The sequence below is a fragment of the Triturus cristatus genome, chromosome 2_2 (assembly GCF_964204655.1).
Source record: "Triturus cristatus chromosome 2_2, aTriCri1.1, whole genome shotgun sequence".
Classification (NCBI taxonomy): Eukaryota; Metazoa; Chordata; class Amphibia; order Caudata; family Salamandridae; genus Triturus; species Triturus cristatus.
The window spans coordinates 1194033838-1194053176 of NC_140582.1; positions in this window are offsets into that span (position 1 = coordinate 1194033838).

The following is a 19339-nucleotide window of genomic DNA, read 5'->3' on the forward strand; positions in this document are numbered from 1 at the left end:
GAGCTGGTATTTATTTTACACGTTTAAGTCTCGTTTAGGGCTCAACTGACTGAGTTACTGAATAGTAAAATCTCCTTGGGTTTTCAAAATGATCAAGAGAGATCAATTACTTTGAGTTAATACTCATCATATGCAAAATTGACTTTTACAAACTCATTGTGGATAGTCCTGCCGGCTCAATAAGCCAGCCCGAGCCGGGGCTGCAGCTAACACTCAGTGCTCGCTGTGCAACAAGGCCTTGCGAGAGACCGTTCCTTACGCAGCTTTATGTGGAAAAGGTGCTTTATGGAAAGCACAGAGGGCTCACCATTTCTACAAATGATCAGCTTTGCCACACACTTTTAACATAACAACATCACAAACATGGATACCTATACCCACACCCCACCCCTAAACATGTCCCACCCCTACTGTATTTAAAGCCCCCTGCCTCACCCTTCTTATCGTTTCATCTCTTAATGTATTAATAGAAAAAACTGCTATTCCTGCAATTTGAAGTTGACTTTCCCCACCTTCCTTTGGTTCCTCATTACAACATCTCTAGGGCGCCCCCTTCTTCATCTTCAATCATGTCTTTCCATTGTGTGATCCTTCATACTCCTCTTCCCCTACGCACTCTTGATCATTTTTAACAATTCCAGACCTATAAGGGGTACCAGGTAATTTCCCCTAAGTGAATTAATGACATGTCCAGCCATAGTCTGCTACCACTCAGTTCCCATAACTTGGATAGGCATTGTCTCCATCTCATCTCTCCCAGTCCATGCCACCTTATGGACACCTTGCCATCCTCCAGCCTCACTTGCTGGCCATAACTCTGCATTCTTGAGCACTCCGTGACTCAATTTACTACAGAGTAGCTGCATTCACACCTCCTTCTTTTTCATGATGCCTGCCTTCTACCTGAGGCCTTGGATGTACTCAACAATTACTTTTCACGACCCATCCCAAGCAATATGCCGCCTTCACAACCCCGATTTAGAAGTGATAGGTCCCAAACGCCTTCTCATGTCACCCTTTACTCCTCAAACAAATCTGAAACACTGATGGCACTAGAACACTGGGGGTCCCCCACGTCCTGCCTCAAACAAATCTGAAACACCAATAGCACTAGAACACTGGGGGACCCCCACTCCCGCATCAAACAAATCTGAAACCCCGATAGCACTAGAACACTGGGGGTCCCCCACGTCCCGCCTCAAACAAATCTGAAACACCGATAGCACTAGAACACTGGGAGACCCCCACTCCCACCTCAAACAAATCTGAAACACCGATATGCACTAGAACATTGGGGGTCCCTCACGTCACGCCTCAAACAAATCTGAAACACCGATAGCACTAGAACACTGGGGGTCCCCCACGTCCCGCCTCAAACAAACCTGAAACACTGATAGCACTAGAACACTGGGGGTCCCCCAGGTCCCGCCTCAAACAAATCTGAAACACCGATAGCACTAGAACACTGGGGGTCCCCCACGTCCCGCCTCAAACAAATCAGAAACACCAATAGCACTAGAACACTGGGGGTCCCCCCAGGGCCAGACTGGGAACCAATACCGCCCTGACAAAATGCTCGGCCGCCCCACAACCCCCCACGGGGTTGGGGGTGCAGCCGAGCTCTTTTCCAGGGCCGGTTTTCGTCCGTTTTTGTTACAGGGCCGATTTTGCAGCTATGCTGCAAAAACGGCCCTGTTACAAAAACGGCCCCCAGGGGCCCAAAACCGGCCCCCACCTGTGCGGCGCACCGGGGGATTTCCCGGTGCCCACTACGGCCAGTCCGGCCCTGGGTCCCCCACATCCTGCCTTCCTGGAGGGATATCATGAAAGTGAAGTGTCTGTGGGCACCCCTAAAGATGCTGCTTTCTTGGACCTTGTCTTATGGTTCTTATACCCTTGGTGCCGTAGCGGCTGCCCACATTGGCCCCATCACAAGGCCAACCTCCTTTTCATTGATTTGCTGAAAGGGTTTGAATAATACCTTTTGTGTGTGCACACTAAGGAAGTGACGCTGCAGCTAAGTGACCACCAACTTCACCTGTTTCTCTGCCCTACTGTGTATTCCCTCTTCATGACCATGGGCGGAGAGGGCAGTTTCCCAGCCCTCAACATGGGAGCTGCTTTGTGGAGGCAAAACTCGACTGTAATACATTATTTGAATATGGTGCTTAAGACGTTTTCTTAATACAGGTTATGTCAAGATGGCATGATCAAAACATAATTAGGGACGGTTGTAACAGGGCTATCAGGCCTTAAAGCAAGGTATATGAGTGTAATATTTACCATTTTGCCACTGTATCCACTCCTATTTGTTTAACAAATTCGCAACAAATAACTGCTAATGAGGCAAGTTGGGAGTATGGGCCGGTGGCATCATGTGTTGTACTGCATTTCTAGAAAAAACATTTCTCAATAATTAATTAATCAGTTGGCTAAGCTACAGCATTGTTCTATATGTGTTTTCTTACCTTAGCTCCATGTGACTCACGAAAAGATGCTTAGGACAAGCCAAGGCGTACACAAACACTGCTTCTGATGCAAATTCATAAAACAATAAAATAGATCCTTAAATAACCTGAAATAAAACAATATTTAAATTTCATTTTTTTAATAAAACGAAATCTAACTATGCAATGCTACCACAGAGCTCTGGGTTAAGTATATGTAAGAATTTAATATTTTAAAGTTCACACATATAAGATAAAACATTGTAACTATAATACATTAGCAGCATTTGCAGGAAACCACTAGTAGCCACAGAAAATACTGACAAAGAGTTTATGAATTCATCCCAATGTGATAGTGATGTTGCTATATCTTCAAAAGGCTACTACACGTGCCTCAATTGGAAGGCCTTCACTCATAGTGATAGAGATAAAACGAAGTTTGTATGGAGCCTTATAAAGTTTCAACTAAACTGTCACAAATGAGGTGTATGGGAGCTTGAGACATGAAAGAAGCAACTGGCATCCCAAAAGCAAGACAGCAGGGAGAGGAAATAATGTGTTACCGTGGGGGTGTCTAGTGAATTTAGCAACCAGAGGTTTGTGATGCTAGCTAGACTCCGTTGCTGCATCTGAGGTCTTAGCCATAATATATCACTGAAGCTCATAACAGAGAAGAGTAATTATTTTCACAAATTTATTTGAAGAGAAAATGAAGACTGAGAGAGGCTGCAGGAGGCCCACGCCACCAATGCTCTACATAATCTGATCATGCACTTACAGATTTCTCTAATATTGGAAGTCCCAGAATCGATTATCGTTTGGTCCAGAAAAAAAGCAACATTAGTGCTGGCACCCATCTAGAATCAGACCCAGTCTTTCAACTTCAAATTAGGGGGTCATTACGATGACAGACGAGCCTCAGTCTATCCGCCATCGTATCGTATTTGGGACCACCCACCTTCAAGGCGGAGGTCCCACAGGGCAAATTACGTTGAGACCACCACTGTGGCTGTCGCATTGCCCATGTTTTGTTTTGCAGCGGGTGCTGTGCTCCGCAGCACCCGATACAAGACAAAACAGGCTCCCCAAACATTTCCCAGCACTATGTGGCAGACACCATGAGGTGACTACCACTCGGTGTAGGGATATGAAGGGGGCACCTTAGGTGCCCTCAGTGCTCCTGTCCCTGGCCCATGGGGTTAGGGGGGCCTGCTACGGGCCCCCAATTCTGTTTCAGCCTGCCACTTTGCAGCTGGTTGACCACCACAGAACGACCGGCAGAAAGTGATATTGTAATCCCTACGACGGTGCCTGATAGACACCGCTGCCATTCTTGAACTACAGAGAGGTCTGACAAGTGGTTGGGTACAGATTGCCTGTTGGGACCGCAGCAGTCAGAGTTCCCGACCGTCTCCCGTCCAGAAGCCATTCTAATATTGCGAACAGAGATCCCTGTTCCGATGGCGGGGAGACCGCCACCGACAGCCTGTATGTGGCGGTCTCCTCACCTTCGTAATCAGGACCTAACTGTCCCTCTCTGAAATGCTAGCCTTAGGTGGGTCTTCCATTGACAGAGCCTTCAACTAAGACTTAGCCGTCATTGGCCAGACCAATGACTGAACTGAAAAGCAAACAGTGTTCTCCATATCCCTACCTACTCATGTGCTGGGAAGGCACACTGAAAACATTTTGCATAAAATAAAGAGAGCCACTTTGCATTATGATTGATAATAACGTGCTTCAACAAACAAGAATCAAGCACCCACAAGTGCGATGAGCCAGCTTTTCTCTGGCTTCCATGAAGATGATGCACTGTCTGCATCCAACCCAGCCTAATGCTGCATTTCTAAGCCACAATCATACTCTCATGGCCATCTTTGCTTTGCAGCATCAATTTGATCCAGCTGATTTGTGTAAATGACTTGCTGTTTACGATACATGTTTTGCTGTTGGTGGTTAGCCTTTTTTTATATATGCCCATTAGTTATTCTGGGCTGTACATTACAATGTATGAAAATGCGTTAACTCTTTTTACCCCCTCTTGGCATATTTTGCAAACACTAATATCTCAAACTTTAGGGGTGGCCGAAGAATTCTGCTCTGCCGACGAAGTTTGCGGAGTTTTGCCCACTCCCCGCTCTGTGTGGAGTTCACAAAAACTCCACAAAGTTGCGTGGTGCAGAGTTTGTCCTCTTGAGCAGCGCATCAATGTTAAGTTGGCGAGCGTTCGTGAGAAAAAATTGCACGGTAGACCTCCTCCTGGTGAGATTTCACAACGCGGGTGGTCTCAGCAGGTCATGATCACTCGTGTTGAGAAATCTGTCGCTCGCATTGAGGAAGCTGCCGCTTGAGTAGAATGTCTACTTTAGCGGCAGAAAGCAGCAGCGCACTCTAGCGTGGCACATAGTGCCATTCACGCTGATTTTACAGTGCAGAACAAACTCCCGGTGCTAAAAATCAGTGGAAGCAGCACGATTTAACAGACTCCGCCACTGGCGGAACTCCACAGAGCATGGTGGGGGTTTTCCAGCACATCGCGGAGTTCCTCAGAGTAATACTCCGCAAATATCACCCAGGTCTAAGAAACATCTGAAATGCAAGGTGGTGTGTGCTACTTAGTGTGCAGTGCTAAAGCAGGTTTTGTGCCAGAAAAGTGCACTTTTCTCAATGCAAAATCAGCTTTGTGCTGCTTTGCATCATAGGAAGCTCTTATGGGACAGATCGAAGCAAATACCCGTAGCTATAAAGCATAATGTGATTACAAAGTCCAAGCCCAAAGTGGGAGCTTTGCATCAAAAATTACCAACTACTGGAAGAAGGTGTACATAAGGGAAAATGTGTTGATTTCTCTGGACAAATGAGAACTTGCATATGTGCTAAATTACACAGCCCACATCCAAAGCACAGGCTCCTTTTGAGTATGTCTCGGCAGAGGAATTTGTCCTGAAAAGGCATTTTTGTAGTACAAATGATATGGAATACAATGCATTTACAACTCTGTGACATGTTGCAAGGCTATACATTGAACATGGTAACCTGTTTGAATAAATGTGCATGGTATGACATGGCAACTGCTGGCAAACCGAGGTGGGTGCAGGGGAAAAATAAATGTATATATATAAACTTATCGTTCCTGCCGGCTCCACGATCTTCTGCTCCCGCTCCACACCCTGCTGCTCCTCTGCCCCTGTCCTGCACTGCAATGCCCAAGAGCACATACTTCCAGACCCCACACAATGCCAGAACTTCTCTCGTTCTATTACTCCCAGCATGAGAGAAGCGCTGGGATTGGGCAGAGGGGGCCGGTTTTGCTCTCTAGCAGGGACTCTGAATCTGTGCCCTGAGCACTTTGATATCTCCACGGAACAGCTTGGAGATATCCAGGTGCGCATTTCAGTTTGGCCGGTCGCCGGCCAAACCAACATGCACACTTACAGTGCCTACCACTCCTCCTCCCCTTGCTGTGTAAAGCTATGGCATGGCCCCGCCCTTGACTCGGCGGACTGGAAGTAAAAATAAAATGACAATAAACCAGTTTTATTGTCTTTTCATTTTTCTTCTGTCTGCTGTATTTCAGCAGCGGGGCGCCTCTCTTCCACCATAGTGGAAGAGCCACCCCTGGTATGACAGCAGCAGGAAATCAAACTTAATCGAAATTGCTCTGTGCTATCTTTTTCCCTTGCATCAGTGATGTCATCAAGGATGTCATTTGAAATGCCATGAGTAATGTCACCGAAGGCGTCATTTATGTGGTCATGAGTGATATTATCTTTGATGTCACAAGCAGTGCATAGCAGAGGAGATAGCTAGAGTTAGCTAACTTAACCACAGCTGGGGAATTTCAGGGTTTATTAGAGTTTAAAACGTTACTTATTAACAGACATTTTTGTCTAACTATAACATCACTTCAATCTTTATTTTTTTAAGTGAATTTCTGAGGTTTTTTTTAATGCAAACTAAAATATTAATACTATACCTAAGAATAACTACCATTATAAACTTTGGTTTTTTTCGGTGAATTTGTAAGTTTTTTTTAACATACAGTAACAATAAAAAGAGGTGTCATTTTAAGTAAGGATGTTAAAGGATCAGCACCAAAAAATAAAAGGCACATCCATTTGCTTTATTACTGATTAGTCCGCACATCACATACATAAAGCAAACCCTATTGGATTTGTCCAAAAGTTGCTACAATAATTTATCAATAAACATAATCCAATGTAAATGTTATTAATACACACATGGCAAAGCCTGATAACAGTATTTGTCACAGAATTCTTTACAATGAAGCATTTTAATTCAAAACGGCCATAAACGTGTTTGAAACTTTCTTTAATAGTCTCTAGGCCACAAATGCAACCACATTACTAACCACAAGGGGTCCCGGCACTCCAGCTGAGGAGCATGCAACTCCAGCTCGGAGTGGTTCATAAATGATGGTTAACGTCCCTGGGGTCATGCATTCTAAGGGCCAGTAGACATGCAGTTTTGTTAAACAATCCTGGGGGCATGCTGTGCTCCTTTCAGCCCCCCCAGAACAAGAGTGAGACACTTCCAGTTCTGATAAGTCATCTTTCCTCTGGCTTCTTTGAAGACAACGCCCTTGTCCGCATCCACCCCAGCAAATTGGTAACTACCGCATAATGCATTTCCAAGCCACAATCATTACTGTTCTGGACATCTTTGCAGGCATCAATTTGGCACTGCCAGACTACCTCAGAAAAAGGCACTTTCATGACTGCTTTTTGTTAATTACCTGCTGTTTGCAAAACGTAGGTTTGTAGAATTATTAGTAATGTAAAATCCAGAACTGACTTCACTGAAATCTGCTAGGACATGGTCTCCAAATGATGTCAGTTTGCCTTCAGTCCGATTATCAGTAACTCATACCTGCTGCCAAGTGTTGCTGTTGATCGCTTGCCTTTTTTTTAATAAGTGAGCCTTTTTCAGAAGCACTGAGCCTAGAGGTAGGCATGACTTATTCTGTTTTGTACATTGCATAACATAACAGGAGAATTTGAAATACTTATTTTATTTTCAGTGTGCTGACCCATAACTTACGTTTAACTGCTTTTTTAATTGAATTTCTCCTGATTTATTATAATGTATTGTATTCACCTTCCATCTACTCATTTCACACAGCACACCAGCTTCAGCAACGCTCAGCAAGTGCTAGTTGCAAAATGTGGTTGTACCCATCCTTGTACCTTAACATGACCTTCAATGATAGCCTTTATTTAAATAGTATTTACTTTTACACATTTCCATTAAAAATTGTCAATTTCGGTATTTGTGATTTTTCTCATAATCTCAGTTCCTTCAAATGATAATCACATATAGAAATTGTAAATTAACCATGGAAAATGTCAAATTTTTCTTTTTTTAATTCTTTTTTCCACATTTGTGTGCCACTAGCACTAACTTGCTGTGACTCAAAAAAATAAAGGGCGAATCCCTTTAATGCACATTCTATCGCCTGTCTTTGGGCTTCCCAGGCCTATAATGGCACGGGGAGGGGGCAGTGAGTCCCCCTCCCCTTAAGCAATAAATGGGATGGTGTCCCTGGGGCTGAAAATGGTTTGGGTAGGGGAGGCCACATGCCTCCTCTCTCTATTAAGTATATTCCTCCCAAGGTCAAAAACGGCTTGTGGAGCGGGGCTGTGCACACCCGGGGCCCTAAATATATATGATAAAATGGCAGGAGCCATTTTCTTTTAAAGAATGGAGCAATGGGGTTGGTGTTCCCAGGGCTTATAAAGGCTCGGGGGACACTCTTATTTATATATTGGCCTTGGGGAATGGGGACTCCAGGACCTATTTACGCACTGTGATGGATGCTGCATGCCCCCTTAGATTTTGACCTCGGGGATGGCAGCCCCCAACCCTTCTCGGGCCCCAGGGACCCCATCCCCCGTTGACAAATTCTATGTTGAGGGGACATTGAAGTACCCTCCCTGAGTAAAGTTAGGACTCCTAACTTTAGGACTCCTAAACTGAGAAAAATCCTAACTTTAAGACTTTCGGTATTCACAGAAGGCATTTAGGAGTCCTAAAGTTAGGAGTCCTAACTTTACTACTCCTAAACTGAGAAAAATCCTAACTTTAAGACTTTCGGTACTCACAGAAGGCATTTAGGAGTCCCAAAGTTAGGACTCCTAACTTCTGTGAATACCGAAATGAGTAAGTGCCTTCTGTGAATACCAAAATGAATAAGTGACTTCTGTGAATACCAAAATGTTAGTAAGTTTAGGATTTTGTCTTAAGTTAGTTCTGTGAATCGGGCCCACCCTGCCCCCACCATCCCCACCACCCCAGCAGGCTCCCCACATGGTGCGGAAGCCAGGATTGCTCCCACCCGGAGGAAGCAGCTGTTTTCTGCCTGCCCCCGATGAGCAGGAGAAAGTGGGCTGGTAAAACAGAACTGAAGATTGCTCCCAGCAAGCAGGAACATGTTAAAAGTTCCCACCAGCTGGGAGCAGGCTTCCAAGTTTGCTCCCATCTGGCTGTACATTTAAAAAAGGCCTGGAGAAAACACATGTATCCCTACCCACAGTAAGTGAGCCAGCCCTGGGGGATGGGTCACCAGAGCCTTTAAAGGCTCAGTGAGGAGCCGTGCAGTACAAAACCAATTACAGACTCACACAGACACCTTCACACTATGGTGCAAAGGTATGTGCATAGTGGTCGGAAGCATAATTCTGCACGGATAGAGAAAAATAGGGACTTTCCTGCTCTCTCCCTGTCACGCAATGCAGCGCAGCAACTTTGGGTGCCAAGCTGCATTGTGTGACTGGTTTGTAAATCTGGACCTAAGTTTGAAATTAGGAACCGTGACTATGCAAAGGCAGGAAAAGTTTTGACCTTATGTGAGGAATTTGGCAGTCATGAAAGATGGTTTTCTTCCACTCTGAGCTTAATATTAAAACTGCCTCTTCCCCAGCTGCCCCACCTTCACCACCCACAACTGTCACACTCCCTTCCTAATAAAGGTACCCCACAATTTTGTATGTTTTGTAAAAAGAATTTTTATGAGTTGCCTTGGAGGAAGACCTCTGTGAATTGGGTAGAGGGTGGGCTGCTTTTGCAGTAGATGTTTTTCTGGGCACAAGGCTCACCGCCATTGGCAACGGGGGTGGTGGTGCTGTGTTCTCTTGGCTGGCTGGACATTGGAGGCAGTGGCTTGCACTGCCTCCCCCTTGAGAATGACTTGCTGGCAGATGGTCCTTGCTATGGTCTTCATTTTCAAAAGGTACAACGGATCCACTATATCCAGCTGATAATAGTCCTTAGCCTTACCCTGGCAGGACTCAAGGGCTGGGCTTCCGGTGGGACAGCTGAATGCTTTGAGGAAAGAAGAAAAGACCATGCATTGTAGCATCCACTTCAAACAGATGCTTGATTAGTCAGACAGCCATGCGGTCTTGCTTGTTGTCTAGGGCCACTGGAATTTTTTTTATATGATTCTTTCCTTTTTTTTACATAAATTTCACTATTTCATTATGTGGAATTAATTAATGAACATGCATAATTAAAAAAAATAATGACCTAAAAAATGCATAACTTAAACAAAGCCATGGGGTAATACTTTAACCAGATACTTAACAAGCGTTTATTAATAGTGTATAAACTGCGAAGTTATATTGCCATGGAAAAAATGGTAAACTGAATTTTGCTGTACAATTTGATTAAATAGTATATATTATGCTAACTGAGCTAACCTAGTGGGGTGTCATGATTTTGGACACTTATTGGTACATATATCGCTTAACTACAATAATAATTCCAGTGATCCTGCTCTTTCCTATTCCCCACCTCAGAATCCTGCCTGGGTCTCATTTCCAAGATCCATCTCACACCACACACTCCTCCCAAACTCCTCCCAAACTAATTACAGTACACCATAATATTCCTTTGTTAGAAAGCAAGTGAGCGTTACATAACATCTAAAATGTCAGGGTTTGGGCTAGGTTTAGGTGTAGCTATGAACATGTTGTGTTACTTGACTCATACATCACAGGGTTAATATATTGCTAGAAATTGGGTTTTTATTTGGTAGAGGTATGCACCATGTCCAAGCAGGAACCACAATCCTAGACAAGGTAAGTCACAATACACTTAAAATTAACCTGCGCTCACCCTCTGGTAGCTTGACAGAAAGCAGCCGGGGCTTAACTAAAGAGGCAATGTGTACAGTATTTGTGCAAACTTGAAACACTAAAACAGTAAAAACACCACACAGAAAGAATGCATACCGGTTTAGAAATATAGAATTTAATGTGATAAATAAAACAAGAACAAAATAACAAAAATCCAACAAGTTGAAGATGAGATATGAATTTTTAAAGAATAAATCCCAAAATAGTGCTTAGAATCAGTAAGCGCTTAATGGAACATCTGGTCACACTCGACTGAGACTAACTCAAGAGTTCAGGCCAACCATAATAGAGCACAGGTCAGATACAGGGAACCGGTGAGGCCTGCTGAAAAAAACTACATTAATCCTTGGTTTGCATCGACGAAGATGCAGGGTTCAGCCGAGTGTTGCATCAAATTTCCCCACGAACGGCGGTGAAGCAACGGATCTGAGAGTGATGCATTGTTTCCAAGATACGGTGCTTCTGACGGTGATGCGCCGGGTTTCTCCACACTGTAGAGGTAAATGTGTCTATCTACTCCACGCAGTAGTGGCAAACTTTGGTTCCGAAGAGGTGGTCCCCGAAGCGATGCATGAGTTCCAAATGTGATACACCAATCATGTTTCAGCAACAATGGCGATGTTTCGGTTCTGCTCTTGCAGCAGGGGGTGAGCCAGTTCTACTGGAGCAAACACCTAGGCCCACTCCCATGGCTCAGGACTCTGGAGACACCACTTGGCAGAGCAGATGCACAGGCAGCAGTGTCCAAGTGTTTTAAGCAGGTTAATTGGAAGTCTTTTGTGTCCCTGAGACTTCAATCTGGAGGCAAGCCAGCAAGCCATTGGAGTAACTCTGGGTTCAAGTGTTGCAGGTCCAGTCCTTCTCACCCTGGAAAAAGAGAGCAGCAAGCAGCGGGACAACACAGCAAGGCAGGAGTCCAGCAAACATCAGTCCAGCAGAGTGGCAGTCCTTTAGCGGCACAGTGAATCTTCTTCTTCCTAGGAGACTAGTCATAGGTCCAGAAGTGTACTGAAGTCATGGTGTCCAACATCCACTACATATACCCAAATGTGCCTTCGAAGTTGGGGAGACTTCAAAAAAGGGCCTTTGAAGTGCACAGAGGTATACCCTTCCTGCCCTGGCTCCGAATTCACTACAGGGAGGTATTTAGCCCTTTTTGTGTTGACAGGGCACAGCCTATTCAGGTATGTTTCAGGCTGTACCCAGTTCCTCCCTCCCACCCTTCCAGGAAGATCTATAAAATCTGAGCTAAGCTCGCTTTGTAAGTAACTGTCTAGAGGGAATACACAAAGTACAGCTGCTATCACGCCCATGCTGAACAGAGACAGGCAGCTGGCACTAAATTACAAAATTAGGAAAATGCCAACTTTCTAAAAATGGAGTTTTTAGTATTGCATTTTAAAATCTGACTGCACCATAATATTTTGGATTGTGACTCCAGTGACGGCAGACTTGGGGTCTTTTTTCTTCCCAGTTAGATATTACACGTATAAAATGTAATAAGGTAATCCTAATTTTATCCTGTGGGAGTGATGGGCCTTACAATATTGAAAAACAACTTTGGGTGTTTTTCAGTTTGTAGACATGTAAAACTTAAAAGTACATGCCCTGCCTTTTAAATACACTGCAACCCCCCTGTAGGTAATGTAGGGCCAATCTTCGGGGTGACTATATTTATTAAAAAAGGAAGGTCTGTCAAGAGTGTTATCTAGACAGGTGGACATGGCAGTGTAAACTGCACACACAGGCTCTGCCGCGGCAGGCCTCAGACATGGTTAAGAGGCTACTTGAGAGGGTGGCAGAATCAGACCTACCAGTAGAATTTAAATTAAACGCCCTGAGTACAAGTTGTACCACTTTACTAGGGGCTAATATAGTAAATTAAATATGGAAAAAAGGGGGAAAACCCAATTTTACCATGTTTAGGGGAGAGAGCACAAGCACTTTAGTACTGGTTAGCAGTGGGAAAGTGCACTGAGTCCTAATACCAGTAAAATTGAGATACATAATGGAGGGAGGCAGGCAATACCTTGCGGTAAAGACCATCCTGAGGTTGTGAGGTCTAACGTATCTATCTTTATATCTATCTACATATATTTTTATGTTTGCTTTCATTTTAATTGTTTAAATCTCATTTGTACCTGGGCTGGTTGAGTCACTGAATCGTAAAATATCCTTTGATTTTCTGAATGTAGAGACATCAAGTTACTTTGACTTAAAATACATTTTAAGCAAAATGGCCTTTTACAAACTCATTGTGAATACTCTAAAAATCTTTCTGGGCTTTTATTAATTGATGGCTTATAAGGCCAGGCCCAGCCTATGCCTAGAGCTGCAGGTAACATTCTGTGCTGTCTTTGTAAGGATGTCATGGTAGACAGAGCACTCCTGAAGCAGCTTTATGTGGGAAATGCTATTTTATTGAAATCAAGTAGAGATCTCAATTTCTACACACCTTTGGCTTAGTCACTCACTCTTGATGTAACAAAATTACTAACATTGATATCTAAATCCATCCCCCACGTTAAATATTTCCTACCCCCACCCGATCTACTGCCCTCTCAATCAATCAATCAATCAAGGAATTTATATCGCGCACTACTCACCCGGAAGGGTCTCAAGGCGCTTGGGGGGGGGGGTCTGCTACTGCTCGAACAGCCAGGTCTTGAGCTGTTTCCTGAAGGCGAGGTGGTCCTGGGTCAGCCGCAGGTGGACGGGCAGGGAGTTCCATGTCTTAGCCGCCAGGTAGGAGAAGGATCTTCCTCCGGCGGTGGCTCTCTGGATGCGAGGGACGACGGCGAGGGCGAGGTACGCGGATCGTAGCTGTCGGGTGGGCGTGTAGAAGGTCAGGCGGTCGTTGAGGTACCTTGGGCCAAGGTCGTGGAGGGATTTGTGTGCGTGGGTGAGGAGCCTGAACGTGATCCTCTTGTTGACAGGGAGCCAGTGCAGGTCTCTTAGGTGGCTCGAGATGTGGCTGCGTCGGGGGGCGTCCAGGATGAGACGGGCGGAGGCGTTCTGGATACGCTGAAGTCTTTTCTGAAGCTTGGCTGTTGTACCGGCGTAGAGGGTGTTTCCGTAGTCTAGTCTGCTGGTGATGAGGGCCTGGGTGACAGTCTTCCTGGTCTCAGTCGGGATCCATCTGAAGATCTTGCGGAGCATGCGGAGGTTGTGGAAGCAAGATGAGGAGACGGCGTTGACTTGTCTGGTCATCGATAGGGAGGAGTCCAGGATGACGCCCAAGTTGCGTGCGTGGTCCGTTGGCTTGGGTGCGGTGCCCAGGGCCGGGGGCCACCAGGAGTCGTCCCATGCAGAGGGCGATGGTCCCAGGATGAGGACTTCTGTCTTGTCCGTGTTCAACTTCAGGCGGCTGATGTTCATCCATTCGGCGACATCTTTCATCCCTTCGTGTAGGTCGGCTTTGGCGGTGTCGGGGTCTCTGGTCAGGGAGAGAATCAGCTGGGTGTCATCGGCGTAGGAGATGATGTTGAGGTTGTGTTGGCGTGCGATGGCAGCGAGGGGTTTCATGTAGATGTTGAAGAGAGTGGGGCTGAGCGATGATCCTTGCGGGACGCCGCAGATGACTTCGGTGGCCTCAGAGCGGAACGGAGGGAGGCGTACTCTCTGTGTTCTGCCGGAGAGGTATGAGATGATCCATTCCAGAGCAATCCCCTGGATGCCGGTGTCGTTGAGGCGTTGGACTAGGGTGCGGTGGCAGACAGTGTCAAATGCTGCGGAGAGGTCAAGGAGGATGAGTGCCGCTGTTTCACCTTTGTCGAGCAGGGCTCGGATGTCGTCGGTGGCTGCGATGAGGGCGGTCTCTGTGCTGTGGTTGGCTCTGAATCCGGATTGCGATGGGTCGAGGGATCCGTTCGTCTCGAGGAAGGCGGCCAGCTGCTTGTTGACGACCTTCTCGATGACTTTGGCAGGGAAAGGAAGGAGCGAGATAGGGCGGAAGTTCTTGAGGTCAGTCGGGTCCGCAGTTGGTTTCTTCAGTAGTGCGCTGAGCTCGGCGTGCTTCCAGCTCTCTGGGAAGGTGGCTGTGTCGAAGGAGGCGTTGATGATGTCTCGGAGGTGGGGTGCGATGGTAGAGGCGGCCTTGTTGAAGACATGGTGGGGGCATGGGTCGGTCGGAGATCCGGAGTGGATGGTGTTCATCATGCGTGTCGTGTCTTCGAGGGTCACTTTGGTCCATGTCTGGAGGATAGCGGCGGGGTGCGTAGGTTCGGTCGATGGGTGCGGGGGTGGAGCGCCGAAACTGTTGTGGATGTCGGCGATCTTGCGGTGGAAGTACGAGGCGAGGGAGTCGCAGAGGTCCTGCGAGGGAGTGATGTCGTTGTTGCTGGTGCTGGGGTTGGAGAACTCCTTGACGATGTTGAAGAGCTCCTTAATGTCATGGGCGTTCTTGTCCAGTCGTTCCTTCAAAGATTTCTTCTTGGTGGTGCGGATGAGCTGGTGATGTCTGCGGGTGGCGAGTTTGAGGGCGGTCATGTTGTCGGTGGTCTTGTCGAGGAGCCAGGCCTTCTCGAGGGTGCGGCAGGCCTTCTTGGAGTCCTTGAGCTCGTCGGTGAACCAGGGGGCCTTCTTGCTTCTGGGCCTGGTGAGTGGGTTCTTCAGTGGGGCGAGGTCGTTGGCACAGGAGGTCAGCCATTGCGTGAGGTCGAGGGCTGCTGTGTTAGGGTCCGTTGTCCTGACCGGTGGGTTCTGGCTGAGGGAGGTGGTTAGCTGGTCGACGGTGATCTTGCTCCAGTTTCTGTGGGGAACCTGCTTCGGGTGGTGGTGGGCCGTGTTCTTCTTGAAGCTGAAGTGGACGCAGCTGTGGTCAGTCCAGTGGAGTCCGGTGCAGTGGCTGAAGGTGATGTGCTTGCTGGATGAGAAGAGGGGGTCGAGCGTGTGGCCGGCGTAGTGGGTGGGGGTGTTGACCAGTTGCTGGAGTCCGAGGTTGGCGAGGTTGTCCAGCAGGGTGGTCGTGTTGCGGTCGTTGTTGTTCTCCAGGTGGAAGTTGAGGTCTCCGAGGAGGATGTAGTCGGTGGAGGGGAGGGCGTGAGGGCTGATGAAGTCCGTGATTTCTTCGCAGAACTGTGCGCGTGGTCCCGGGGGTCTGTAGATGAGGGTGCCTCTGAGGGTAGTCTTGGGGTCGGTGTGGATCTGGAAGTGCAGGTATTCGGCGGTGTTGAATGCGTCGGTGGAGTCAGTCGAGATGCGAATGGTGCTTTTGTGAACGATGGCGATGCCCCCTCCGGTCTGGTTGTTGCGATCCCTCCTGATGATCTTGTAGCCGTCCGGGATGGCTATGGCGATGTCGGGGGCTGAGGAGTCGTTCATCCAGGTTTCCGTGAGGAAGGCGACGTCTGGAGATGCGGTGTCGAGGAGGTTCCAGAGTTCCACGGCGTGTCTGTGGATGGAGCGGGTGTTGATCAGGATGCACTTGAGGTGGTTGCTGTTGTCCGTCTTGGTGGGCGTGGTGCTTGTTCGGAGGCAGGAGAAGTTGCAGGATCGGCAGTCGAAGGGTCCATGGGTGCGTCGCGGGGACGCTCGGTGGCATCCGGGGGCTCGGGCGGGTTTGAGTGCGATGAGCGTAGCGAAGTCGTAGGTCCTGCGGGGGGGCTGGCGGGCGCGGGGGCCAGGGGGTCTGGCGCTGGGCGCGGTCCAGGCGCGGACGGGCGCAGACGGGCTTACCTTTGGCGCACCTTCGGCGCTCAGTCGGTGCTCCCGCTGCGCGCGTCCGCTGCGCGGTCGCTGGCGGGGCGTCATAAGTAAGGAGCCGGGAGGGAGGGTCCGCTGGGAGGCGGGAGGCTGGGTGGCCAATGGGCAGGGAGGAGAGGCGGGACTGCGGGGTCAGCGGCGGGAAACCAGGAAGGCGAGTGACCGGGGCAGCGGCGGCGGCGAGGAGGCGAGGAGAGTGGCCAGCAGCAGCAGGAGGAGAGCGGCGTGAAGCGGAGGTCAGCGCAGGTGAGGAGGGAGCGGCGTGAGCGGGGTCGGTACCAGCAGGTAGGCGACAGGCGACAAGCAGCAGCAGGCGACAGGCAGCAGCAGGCGACAGGCAGCAGCAGTGAGAGGTGAGCGACCGTCTGTGTGGGGCACAGGGGTCACACTGACCAGCCCGCCGCGGTCACCTTAAGTAAGGAGCCGGGAGGGAGGGTCCGCTGGGAGGCGGGAGGCTGGGTGGCCAATGGGCATGGAGGAGCGGCGGGACTGCGGGGTCAGCGGCGGGAAACCAGGAAGGCGAGTGACCGGGGCAGCGGCGGCGGCGAGGAGGCGAGGAGAGTGGCCAGCAGCAGCAGGAGGAGAGCGGCGTGAAGCGGAGGTCAGCGCAGGTGAGGAGGGAGCGGCGTGAGCGGGGTCGGTACCAGCAGGTAGGCGACAGGCGACAGGCAGCAGCAGGCGACAGGCAGCAGCAGTGAGAGGTGAGCGACCGTCTGTGTGGGGCACAGGGGTCACACTGACCAGCCCGCCGCGGTCACCTTAAGTAAGGAGCCGGGAGGGATGGTCCGCTGGGAGGCGGGAGGCTGGGTGGCCAATGGGCAGGGAGGAGAGGCGGGACTGCGGGGTCAGCGGCGGGAAACCAGGAAGGCGAGTGACCGGGGCAGCGGCGGCGGCGAGGAGGCGAGGAGAGTGGCCAGCAGCAGCAGGAGGAGAGCGGCGTGAAGCGGAGGTCAGCGCAGGTGAGGAGGGAGCGGCGTGAGCGGGGTCGGTACCAGCAGGTAGGCGACAGGCGACAGGCAGCAGCAGGCGACAGGCAGCAGCAGTGAGAGGTGAGCGACCTCTCCCTCCCCCCTTTTAACAATTCTTAATATATTTATTAAACTCAATTCCTGAAAATCGATATTGGCATTCCCCACCTTCCTTTTTGTTCTACCTGACCACACCATGCCCAGGCTGCTTCCTACTTCATCTTCAGTCATGTCCTTCCATTGTTTAATTCTTCATACTACTCTTTCTCCCTGTCCCTGCCTGAGCTCTCATTTCTTGCACCAGAAAAACCCTCCACTGGGGTGTCCTTTCTAAAGCCCCAAATCAGCTCCTTCCCTTCCTCTCTTTTGCTCCAGAATTTTTATCACTTTCATCAAGTAAATCCTGTTTCTTAACAATAACAGCTGTACTCCATCCCATCGAACAAATCTAGGCTGCCACTTAAACGTGATCTCGGTTTACTGCCATAATGATGTGTGCTTACAAAACCCACTATGGGGCTTATTACAATGTCGGTCAGAGTTGGCTCTGGGTTGCTGGCTCGGGACTGACTGACCTCTGGTGGGTGGTTCCGCCTGCCTGATTACGATATGACTGAACTCACAGAGAAAAATGGGTGTGTGTGGAAAACCCTGCACACTGTGGCCGGTACCCCATGGTGCCTGCCACACAGTGCAGGGATTTACAGGTGGTACCCTAGATACCCCCTCGACCACCAACCGTAGGATGCAGAGGCAAGAGTGGGCCTGCTAGGGACCCCAAAAGTCACTTTTTGGCAGCCTTTCAGTGTCAGAAAGACAGGCACAGAAAGGCTGTTGGAAACAGACATCGTAATTCCGAAGCGAGAAACGCCGTCCATATGGGATTATGGTGTGGTTCCGACTGACCGGGAGACTCTGAGAACCGGTCGGAACCGAAACAGAAAGACCGATCTGTTTACGCTCCGACTACCGACATTGTAATTCGCGGTCCGAAAGCAAAGTGACAGACTGACATAGTAATCGGCCCCTTAATCTCTATTTAACTCTTTGTGCAGCTTGTTACTAGTCGAAGCCTTTCATGGTGACCTCCTCACACGCCTGGGTAGCAGCCATATCCATAGGACATCTGTTCCATTCCACCTCTCTTCTACTTTTTGAAGTCTTTATTGATCATTTTCAACAGTTCCAGACCAATAAGCTCTACCAGGCCATCATTTTCCCCTAAGTGAATTAAGGTCATACCTGTCCATGGTCATATCCTTCTCATTTCCCTTAACATTGATAACAATTGGCTCTATCTCATCTTTCCCAGTCTATTTAACATTACTGATGTAGTATATTGAGACTATGTGCGCTAGGGCCCTCACGGTTCTGGGCGGACCCAACAGATGAATTTCGTAACTTGTGGGAGGTATTAAGGTGTGGTAGTTATGGGTTATGACGTAACGAGAACGTAGTGTGTTTTTACGCTGAAGAATAAGGACGTTTGTTACAGAGCTCTGTGTCTGGCATATGCATTTGCATGCTCCCAGGCTGGGAGGACACTACAACGCTACAATGGTCAACGAGTAGGGGATGCGTGCCCTGAAGAAACAAGACTGCTCTCTCTGAGGGTTTGCAATGATACAGAAAACTGCTCGTGTCTGCCCCATGCACCCCAAATCAATTCAAAGCAGCCTGCAGTTGGCATATGCTGAGTCAAAGCTCCACTCCAGCCTTTACATGGCCATTGAAGAAGTTGAAGACCTTGCGGAGCTGCACGGTCGCAAAACCCACCAAAGCCCACTAAAAGAAGAGATACTGAGTTGAGCCGTACCACAAAGTTATCATCCATGCAAGGCAAACGCTACAGGCAGCGATAACCAGACATGAAAGCACAAATGTACTTACCAGCAGAAGCGAGGGAAGTGCCAAAAAAACTCCAATTGAGCGTGAGGACCTGGACCTGGATGAGAGGCCAATGTGTGCAAAGTGGCAAGTGACATCCAGTGCGTTTGTCCTCCAATTGGGCATGAAGACTTGTAAGTAATTCTTTATTTTTTGATTAACAAAAATCATTAAAACA